The sequence below is a fragment of the Salmo salar genome, chromosome 29, assembly GCF_965601325.2.
Source record: "Salmo salar chromosome 29, fSalSal1, whole genome shotgun sequence".
Lineage (NCBI taxonomy): Eukaryota > Metazoa > Chordata > Actinopteri > Salmoniformes > Salmonidae > Salmo > Salmo salar.
In genome coordinates, this window is record NC_138319.1 from 16,903,218 (window position 1) to 16,913,750 (window position 10,533).

Below are 10,533 nucleotides of genomic sequence, written 5' to 3' on the forward strand. Positions count from 1 at the left end.
AGTTAGCTCCAGTGAAGGGCAGCTAATGCAGACACTGACAGAGAGCGTAGTAATGGAGTTGCAATGGGCCAGAACTGGCCACAAACAACATTCATCTCATTTAATAGTGTGGAAGTGGAGAGACTGAATGAATGGCAGGGCCCGAGGAAAATTGTTTCTTCTCGCCTGTCGTCCTCTCAGGCTCAGGGTAATGACCAAGGAAGCCACATCATCACTAGGCCTAGCATGCAGAGTTATCCTAGCAGGGCTATTTAGTAGTATTTATGACTTCTGTCCAAATGATGCTACATTAATCCAAAGTTCTCTTAGAGACTGGCTGATAGATGAGATCACTAGCCTTGATGTAGACTAGAGAAAATGTTCTATTTATGGTTGTTACAGTATTCATTACTTTTTATTATCATTGAATGTGTTGTCTTTCTTTGGTTTAAGGTTGATGGAGGAAATGTTACATGGGAGATCATATGTAAAGTACTATGTTGGCCACATATGGTGTTAAAAGTCATAGCATATGGCTGTAATGGACAATGCCAAGTTATCTTTCTCTTTATCTCTCTGCCTCTCTCTGCCTATCCATTCATCTGGAGAGCCAATTCCCTTGCTCATCCACATATAAAACAGCCATATGTCACACTGCCATTTCCCATTTCCTTTTGATATGTTTGCCACTTTCAAATTCAATCAGTGGCCCCATCCATATGCAGCGCAACCTCAGAGCGCAGGCTTTAAAAATACCTAAAACACTTAAAACACAAACTGTTCTGCTAAGACATAAGACTGTTCTCTAAAACACATAAGACCAATTACAATGGAGGGAATAGCAGCCGTTTTACTGACTCCTGACCAATTATGCTATTTTGTGTATTTTTTGGCACTGATCTTATCTTTTTTTGTGCATAAAGTTTCCACCATAATTTCCTATGACCAAAAAGAGCTTCTGCATATCAGATCAGCTATCACTAAAGTCGATTTGGATGAAAACTTACACTTCAATGAATCGGAGGCAAAGGACATATTGATTATCCCGGACCAGGCCCAAATCCCCAACACTTGGAGGAGGCGGCGCTATAGAGGTGGGATACCTGTGCAATCACTGGAGAATAAACTGGACGAGCTCTGTTCGAGACTATCCTATTAATGGGATCTGAAGAACTGTAATATTATATGTTTTACCGAGTCCTGGATGAATAAGGACATGGAAAATATAAATCAAGCTGTTTTTTCAATACATCGGCAGGACAGAACAGCAGCTTCGGGTAAACTCAGTTTCTTTGTTAACCACAGCTGGTGCGCAATCTTTAATATCAAGGAAGTCTCGAGGTCCTGCTCGCCTGAGTTAGAATACCTCACTATTTTCCAAGTGAGTTTTCATCTATATTTTTCCTAGCTGTCTATTTACCAACACAAACCGATGCTGTAACTAAGACTGCACTCAACAAGCTGCATAGGGCAATAAGCAAACAAGAAAATGCTCACCAGAGGCGGCGCTCCTTGTGGCCGGTGATTTTAATGCAGGAAAACTGAAATCCATTTTACAAAATGTGTATCAGCATGTCACCTGTGCAACTCTAGATCACCTTTACTCCACACACAGAGATGTATGCGAAGCTCTCCCTCGCCCTCCATTTGGCAAATCTGACCATAACACTATCCTCCTGTTTCCTGATTACAAGCAAAAACTCAAACAGGTAGTGGTCCATTGTAGTGGATGCTAAGCGACAGGACCATTTCACTAGCACACTGTTCTGGGATTCATCCGATGGCATTGAGGAGTTTACCACATCAGTCACTGGCTTTAATAATAAGTGCATCTACGACGTCATCCCCACAGTGACCGTACATGTCCCAACCAGAAGCTATGTATTACAGTCAACATCTGCATTGAGCTAAAGGCTGGAGCTGCCGCGTTCAAGGAGCAGGACACTAATCTGGACGCTTATAAGAAACCCTGCTATGCCCTCCAATGAACCATCAAACAGGCAAAGCGTCAATACAGGACCGAATCCTACTACACCGGCTCTGATGCTCGTTGGATGTGGCAGGGCTTGCAAACTATCACGGATCACAAAGGGAAATCCAGCAACGAGCTGTCCAGTGACTGGAGCTTACCAGATGAGCTAAATACCTTCTATGCTCGCTTCTAGGCAAGCAACACTGAACCACGCATGAGAGCACCATCTGTTCCGGACGAATGTTTGATCATGCTCCCCGTAGCCGATATGAGTAAGACCTTTAAACAGGTTAACATTACAAGGCCTCAGGGCCAGACGGATTACCATGCGCTGACAAGTGTCTTCACTGACATTTTCACCCTCTCCCTGACCCAGTCTGTAATACTCTCCCTTTGCCCAAGAATGCCATGGTAACCTGTCTAAATGACTAACTACAGCTCAGCGTTCAACACCATAGTGCCCTCCAAGCTCATCACTAAGCTAAGGACCCTGGGATTAAACACCTCCCTCTGCAACAGAGATCAGAGATCTGGAAGTGTGGTGCCAGGACAACAACCTCTCCCTCAACATGAATAAGACAAATGAAACGGAGGGCCAAGCATGCCCTCATTTACTTCAACAGGGCTGTAGTGGAGCGGGTTGAGAGCTTCAACTTCCTCGGTGTTCACATCACTAAGGACCTATCATGGTCCAAATACGCCAACACAGTCATGAAGAGGGCACAACAATGACTCTTGCCCCTCAGGAGGCTGAAAAGATTTGGCATGGGCCCTCAGATTCTAAAAACGTTCTACAGCTGCACCATTGAGAGCATCTTGACTGGCTGCACCACTGCTTGGTATGGCAACTGCTTGGCTTCCGACCACAAGGCTCTACAAAGGCTAGTGCGTACTGCCCAGTACATCACTGAGGCCGAGCTTCCTGCCACCCAGGACCTCTATACCAGGCGGTGTCAGAGGCGGTGTCAGAGGAGAAGGCCCTAAAACTTGTCAGACTCCAGCCACCCAAGTCATAGACTGTTCTCTCTGCTACCACACGGCAAGTGGTACCGGTACCAAGTCTGGGACCAAAAGGCTCCTAAACAGCTTCTACCACCAAGCCATAAAACTGCTGAAAAGTTAATCAAATGGCTACCCGGACTGTTTGCATTGACCCCATTGTTTTTGCACTGACATTCTTGCACTGGCCCCATGTACACTCACTGGACTCTACCCAAACACTGACACTCCAACATACACATAGTCACACACACAAAAACACACTTTCACACTCTTCACATTCACTGCTGCTACTCTGTTTATTATCTATCCTGATTGCCTAGTACATACAGTATTACCTCAATTACCTCGTACCCCTGCACGTTGACTCGGTACCAGTATGCCTTGTATATAGCCTCGTTATTGTTATTTTACTGTTTTTATTTGCTAATTTTCTTACTTTTTAACTCTGCATTGTTGGGATATGGCTCATAAGTAAGCAGATCACTGTAAAGTGTTGTATTCGGGGCATTTGACAAATAGCAAGGATTGGATTGAACATCACAGTGAAGAGCGCTAGATAGAATGTCTGGAAGGATTATGGAAGTTCTAGTCCCTACTCCCAAAAGGATCAACAAACTTCCCCAAATTCTAACTATGCGAGCATTAAGCACCGTGTAATAGTCCATTTTGCGGTATTATAAATAGTCACATTAATACAAAGGAAAGCCTGCGGCTATTTCCTGTTTTCTCATCTGCATTTTTGTCATTGTCATTTGTTTATATCTTCAGGATGAGGGAGCGGACATCTCTCCGTCTTCTCTACAGCATCAAGAGACATCCTCATCACCTCCTAGAGAAAGCAAAGGATCTCTGGGGAAGGAACCATTGTGTGGTGTAAAAACAAGATGGCAGTCTCCTTCTTTTCCATCTCTCTCTCTCTGTGTAGCGGAGACGTTGAACAACATTCAGATGCCCCTCTGTGCAGCAGTAACTATATGAATATGGCCTGCTGCTGTCAGAAAAAATATATTATTTTACTGCATCTGCCCTAATTCACTCCTAGATATTCAATTTGCAATTGTTTTCAAGAGACTGATTCAATCATATTGATGCTAGAGAGAGAAGAAAATACTCATTAAAATTGTAGGGGAGTGGGATATTTGTTGATGATAACTGTCATTCCCTTGAGTTATGTTCATATCTGTTTGTGTATGGCTTTTATTTTCAGTGCTGAACACAGTCAAAGAGGATCAGCGTTTACATTTTCGTCCTGTCGATTTGATCTGTTTTTTTCCCCCCATTTGGCCCGAAAGTAATAAATTATGATAGATCATGCACTATTGAGATCACAAATGTTTAGCTTTTTTAAGGATTTGGAAAGGTACAGAGGAGCATCAGTCTTACCCATGCATAAGCGATCGCTTTAGCGTAACTTTTGCAGATTTTTCCAGATTATCCATTTATCACATGCATGCCCTGGGGGGATGATCCATTCTTTATCCTGAACTCCTACCAAATTTCAAAGGGGAGAACGGGCTTCCTGTGATAGCCAGCCAACATCTGCTTTGGCTTCCTACCAGGGAACAGTGTCTCGCTGTAGTCGGCCCCGCACAGTTTGTACTACCCAGCATGTATCCCTCTGTAGGAAGCTGTGCCCTCTCTCTCCACACGGATCTGACCTGTACTCGGGAAAGGAGACAAGGAGAGAAACGTGTGTTCTTTTGCCTTATTTGAGCTCACTGCACCACCACCGCAGCACCACATGCGCAGAGGCTTCAAAACCTATCCGAGCAAAAATGAAAAGAGGGAGAATTATAGTGCTGTACTGTCACTTATCTCATCCAATTTAGAAAATCAGCCAAATTGAATAATTAACAGAATTGGTCCCAATGAACTAATTAGACTATTTTTAACTCATTATTGGGATTGGATGTTGAAATATTTTTTTCTGTTACTGAAATTAGTATTTTTATGTTGTTGATTTTGCTGATTTTTCATTGTTATTGAGTCACCTGATAGGTGAAACAGATTCAAGGTTTCAGATAACCTAAATAGAAAGAGCAGAGGATTATATTGATACACATTCTTGTACACTTTGTAGGTTGAGATTTCTCTGCTGAAAGAGGTGTTTGTATTTGGAGTAGAATTAAAAAGGTTCAGAAACTGCCTCTGCACAATAGTTGATTTTCGTACAATCCACACAAATTTGACTTCTGCTTATTAATATTATCACTACTTTTGTATTGTGGAATGTCTTTAAGAAAATGGTCATACCACTACCTGTTTTGATTTCACAATGATATATCCCATTCATTACTCTCAAAAACATAGTTTGAAATTCAATCAGGCCGTCACTGCAGTACATCCACACTGCAGAAACACATTGTCACTATACCACTCAAAGCATATTTTAAGTAGATAAAGTAATACATTAGATAATTATGTAGGCCTACTAGGTGGATCAAGAGAAATGCTCATTTTGATTCTATTGAAAGGGTTTTTAGCCTCGATGGTTCAGCAGTGTGGATTTATTGAAATGTAGGCTTTGATTGAATCCTTAGCAGACACCATTGAGTGGAGAAAAAGAGTCTCGATAGACCAATTATTTGGGTTTGTTTGTTTATTGACGGGTAATGCAATTAGTTATATGTCATGTTTTGCATACAAGGTCATCTTTAACTCAAATCTAACTCCATAATTTTGTCTGCGGTTTATGCTACTCTGCACCTTGCAAATCAAAGCAAACCTTGCTATCAAAAGCAACAAGTGTAATTTGGTGCCAGTGGAGAGGATTAACCAAAAACCATGGAAACATCACAGAGTTGGATATGATCTTAAAGCCCGGAAAATTAGATGATCGTGACCTTGTTGCAATTGACCCCCTGTGTTTAAAATAATACTGTACTTGGGTTGGGAGTGGAAAAGGGTATTTTAGAGATGTGCAATTAAAAAATATTGTTGCATAGAAATGTACATTTTTGTAAAGATATTTTTATGAATGGCATGTTTAATCTGTGTTTTTCATTTGAATGTATATGGTTGCAACTGTTGTATGGCTATAGGGTCCATTGCATAGAACATAATACGATGACGTGTCATTGAAAATAAAAGTGTTTTATTTGTTTTCTCTTGTCGATAAAATGTTTCTGATTTATGTCATGTAATTTGAATGACACACATTTATTTTACTTTGAAAATAAATATAAACTGAAAGACAACTGAAATGATAATATATTGTCAATAATAATGCAGTTATTGATAGCTATTTACAATACATTATCTTTGTGTTAAATTTCATCACACATTTTAGATGTTCTAAATTCTCTTGGTAATGTTAAGGCAAACCTAGAAAACTATTATTAAATGGGCAGACCATGAAGTGTGTGCTTAGTGCCGTCCTTTCATTCTTTCTCCTCAGAAAGTGTTATCTAGATTCTAGACAGGTCACTGTATGAATTCACATTCCATACCCAAATAAGGTAATTCCTAGAACAACTCCAAATAGATGGGTTAGCTGACAACATCACGAAAATGATGCTCACCCTCAATGGGGCAGAAATTAGTGTGTTGTTGTGATTCTGGATGGCTAGATACTGTAGCTAGCAACAATGACAAGAAGCTGCCATGTAGCTTGTTTCAGCTAGTTTTATCTAGTTCGTGATACCATGTCTTGTTTTGAGGTGTTTTGACTGATGTCATGTCTATGCTATTTGATTTTGAATTTTAGGACCCCTGTATGTATAAAAACATTTAAATAAATTACTACTATAGCCCATAGAAACGCATTGAATAACTCATTCATAAATAGCAAAAAAGACAGTAATATATATATATATATTTCTAAATGTCTGTCCTATATCAAGGGGATATAAGAAAGCTCAGGAAATAGTTTGGGTTTTGGAGAAATTTAACAACTTTTTTGCCACAAAACTACCTCCATACTTCCATTCATTTCTATGGGTTACCGTCACACGAGTCCCGTGATACTTATAGGGGTCGTACATCAACACGGAGAACACCATCGAGTCTCATCTTATATGAGTTAGTAGGCCAAACCGTGAGTTAGTAGGCCAAACCCACCAAACCGTGAGTTAGTAGGCCAAACCCACCAAACCGTGAGTTAGTAGGCCAAACCCACCAAACCGTGAGTTAGTAGGCCAAACCCACCAAACCGTGAGTTAGTAGGCCAAACCGACCAAACCGTGAGTTAGTAGGCCAAACCCACCAAACCGTGAGTTAGTAGGCCAAACCCACCTCTTTAAGGAATACCTAGGATAGGATAAAGTAATCCTTCTAAAACCCCCCCCCCTTAAAAGATTTAGATGCACTATTGTAAAGTGGTTGTTCCACTGGATATCATAAGGTGAATGCACCAATTTGTAAGTCGCTCTGGATAAGAGCGTCTGCTAAATGACTTAAATGTAAATGTAATGTAAATGTAAGACGTTTTCGTGAGAAGACTGATTTTCGGGTTGTCTCCTGGTCTGACAAACGTCGCTGTAGCTCTGCCATTTTGCACCGCAAATGCGGAGGGCCGACAGGCGGATGTGGGGGATTTAGACGCAGCCCATGCAAAAAAAAACAGATATCTCTAGCATAAACTGTTGGATTTTTTATGATGTTAATTAAATTGATGCACGGGTGCGTCAATGGACTCTTAAATCAAATCAAATCAAATGTATTTATAAAGCCCTTCTTTCATCAGCTGATATCTCAAAGTGCTGTACAGAAACCCAGCCTAAAACCCCAAACAGCAAGCAATGCAGGTGTAGAAGCACGGTGGCTAGGAAAAACTCACTAGAAAAGCCAGAACCGAGGAAGAAACCTAGAGAGGAACCAGGCTATGAGGCGTGGCCAGTCCTCTTCTGGCTGTGCCGGTGGGAGATTATAACAGCACATGGCCAAGATGTTCAAATGTTCATAGATGACCAGCAGGGTCAAATAATAATAATCACAGTGGTTGTTGAGGGTGCAACAGGTCAGCACCTCAGGAGTAAATGTCAGTTGGCTTTTCATAGCCGATCATTCAGAGTATCTCTACCGCTCCTGCTGTCTCTAGAGAGTTGAAAACAGCAGGTCTGGGAGAGGTAGCACGTATGGTAAACAGGTCAGGGTTCCATAGCCGCAGGCAGAACAGTTGAAACTGGAGCAGCAGCATGGCCAGGTGGACTAGGGCCAGCAAGGAGTCATCAGGCCAGGTAGTCCTGAGGCATGGTCCTAGGGCTCAGGTCCTCTGAGAGAGAAAAAAAGAAAGAATTAGAGAGAGCATACTTAAATTCACACAGGACACCGGATAAGACAGGAGAAATACTCCAGATATAACAGACTGACCCTAGCACCCCGACACAAACTACTGCAGCATAAATACTGGAGGCTGAGACAGGAGGGGTCGGGAGACACAGGGCCAAACAGGCAGGACATAACCCCACCCACTTTGCCAAAGCACAGCCCCCACACCACTAGAGGGATATCTTCAACCTCCAACTTACCATCCTGAGACTAGGCTGAGTATAGCCCACAAAGATCTCCGCCACGGCACACCCCAAGGGGGGGCGCCAACCCAGACAGGAAGATCACGTCAGTGACTCAACCCACTCAAGTGACGCACCCCTCCTAGGGACGGCATGGAAGAGCACCAGTAAGCCAGTGACTCAGCCCCTGTAATAGGGTCTAGGGGCAGAGAATCCCAGTGGAGAGAGGGGAACCGGCCAGGCAGAGAGAGCAAGGGCGGATCGTTGCTTAAGGATTTTAATGAAAGAGCTCTTTCACATAATGCTGACTTGTTAAGGTATGACAATGTCCTTGAAAGGTGTGCAGTACATCCTATGCCTTCAACAGGGTACCTTTTAAAGGTAGCAACGCAGCAACAGATGGCTAATTTACACCAGTCAATTAATCAACAGTAAAAGGTAATGTCCCACTGTTAACGAGGGCCAACTGTGATGTCACAGGTAATTAGCCCACTGTATTAAATGGTTCCACAATACCTGGTCTGATGGTTCACAGCTGTTTCATTTAACCCGTATTTATGAAGCCATTCACCCCAAATAATGTGTTGGTAATGTGCTCAGCTCCTTTGGGTGATTGAATTACAGACTTTAGGATGGAAGCCAAATGGAGATTTAAAAAAAAAATTATCCTGTGAAATATGAAAGTAATAAGGGATATATAGGTATTAAATAGTTACAGACATAATTTCATTGAATTAAGTTCTGATATAGTGTAGGTTTAGACTTTCTATAGGTATTAATTTGTTGAGCTGTAGCCTACTCTGTGTTCTCATTCATACAATTCGACCTAAATGCATAATAATCAGGTGGCTTTTTTAATCCTTCAATATTGATTTGTTTGTCTACGTTTGGAAAACAAATAGACATACCGATGTCTTATAAGCTTATCAGCTCAGTCACAAAATCCTATCTTAACATTAATGCGCCTGTTTGCTGACAGATTTGCCAATCTGCAAATGTTCATCATATTCCAATTATGCTTATTACAAATGTGAATTATTGAGGGGGGGAATAAACTTCATTTGGAGGAATGCCAAAGTAAATGAACATTTTGGCATCGAAATGGAGCAGGCATTATGCTGATAACAACTTTTCTTTTCACACTCCAACATTTTCCTATTGGTCTCATTATTCATCTATTCCCTACCTACCATTTATTTACATTCCTGGACATTCCAAATGTGGAAGAAAAAACCTAATACAGTATCCAATTTCATATCCAAAAAGTTATAGAGGATTTGCCATATTGCAAATGTTCATCTCCCCAGCTCACTGCACAAATCGTCATTAACATTTATATTATATTAGCTCAGGGGTGGATGATGTGCATATTTGCAAGGTCTGATTTGAAAAATATTTAAATGAGTGTGTAGTGTTGTGTGTGCGTGCATGCATGCATGTGTGTGTGTGTGTGTGTGTGTGTGTTGCCAATAATCTTAGTTTCAGGCTCTAGAGTAAATCAGAATAAAGTGACCTGATTTCTCGTATCTCTCAACGGATTCATGAAATATGACAAAATTAGAATGACAAACACCACCGACAAAGACTGAAGGTGAAATTGAGAGAACCGGTCAATTACATCCAACTGGCCATTCATTTTGGAATGTTTTTTCCTGCCACATCACAGAGCATAGAATGAGTCGGTCAAGTCATTGAACGAGTCATTTACTGCAAGTATATTTTTTAACAGCACTTGAGATGTAATACCACTTAAACTTTGAAAAACAGCACTATTAAGAGAATCATTTCCTGGCTATTGATGGATAACATAAAGGATTTAAAGCTGAGGTGGAACAATTCTTTTTCCTGAAAGAGTCATTGTGAAAGTCATTCAGATTGGCCCCTTATGTATCCATCAATGGATAATTTAACATGGAAAATATGCCACTGTGATGAATGACAGGAGGATAATGGGAGAGAGGTGGTATGCAAAGGTCAATTTTGACTAGCTAATGGGCAGACATATGGGTATCTGGGTGAGGCTTCTCACTTTGAGACAAAACATGTATATTTAAAGTATTTTGGGAAACAAGTGTTATAGCGGAAGTAAAACACTATTTTAGGCTACAGAGTGCATGACACTCATGTGAT

General features: G+C 41.2%; 1 protein-coding gene across 3 annotated transcripts in view; it reads left to right on the forward strand.

Moving 5' to 3' along the window:
- The window catches only part of ralylb (RALY RNA binding protein like b), a 149,730-nt gene extending 143,419 nt beyond the window's left edge, over positions 1–6,311 (forward strand). For all 3 annotated transcript variants that reach the window (XM_014180970.3, XM_014180969.3, XM_014180971.3), the window contains exon 9: positions 3,722–6,311. The gene's annotated coding sequence lies outside the window, so the exon portion shown is untranslated. The remainder of the gene's footprint in view (positions 1–3,721) is intronic.
- Positions 6,312–10,533: the final 4,222 nt, after the last annotated feature.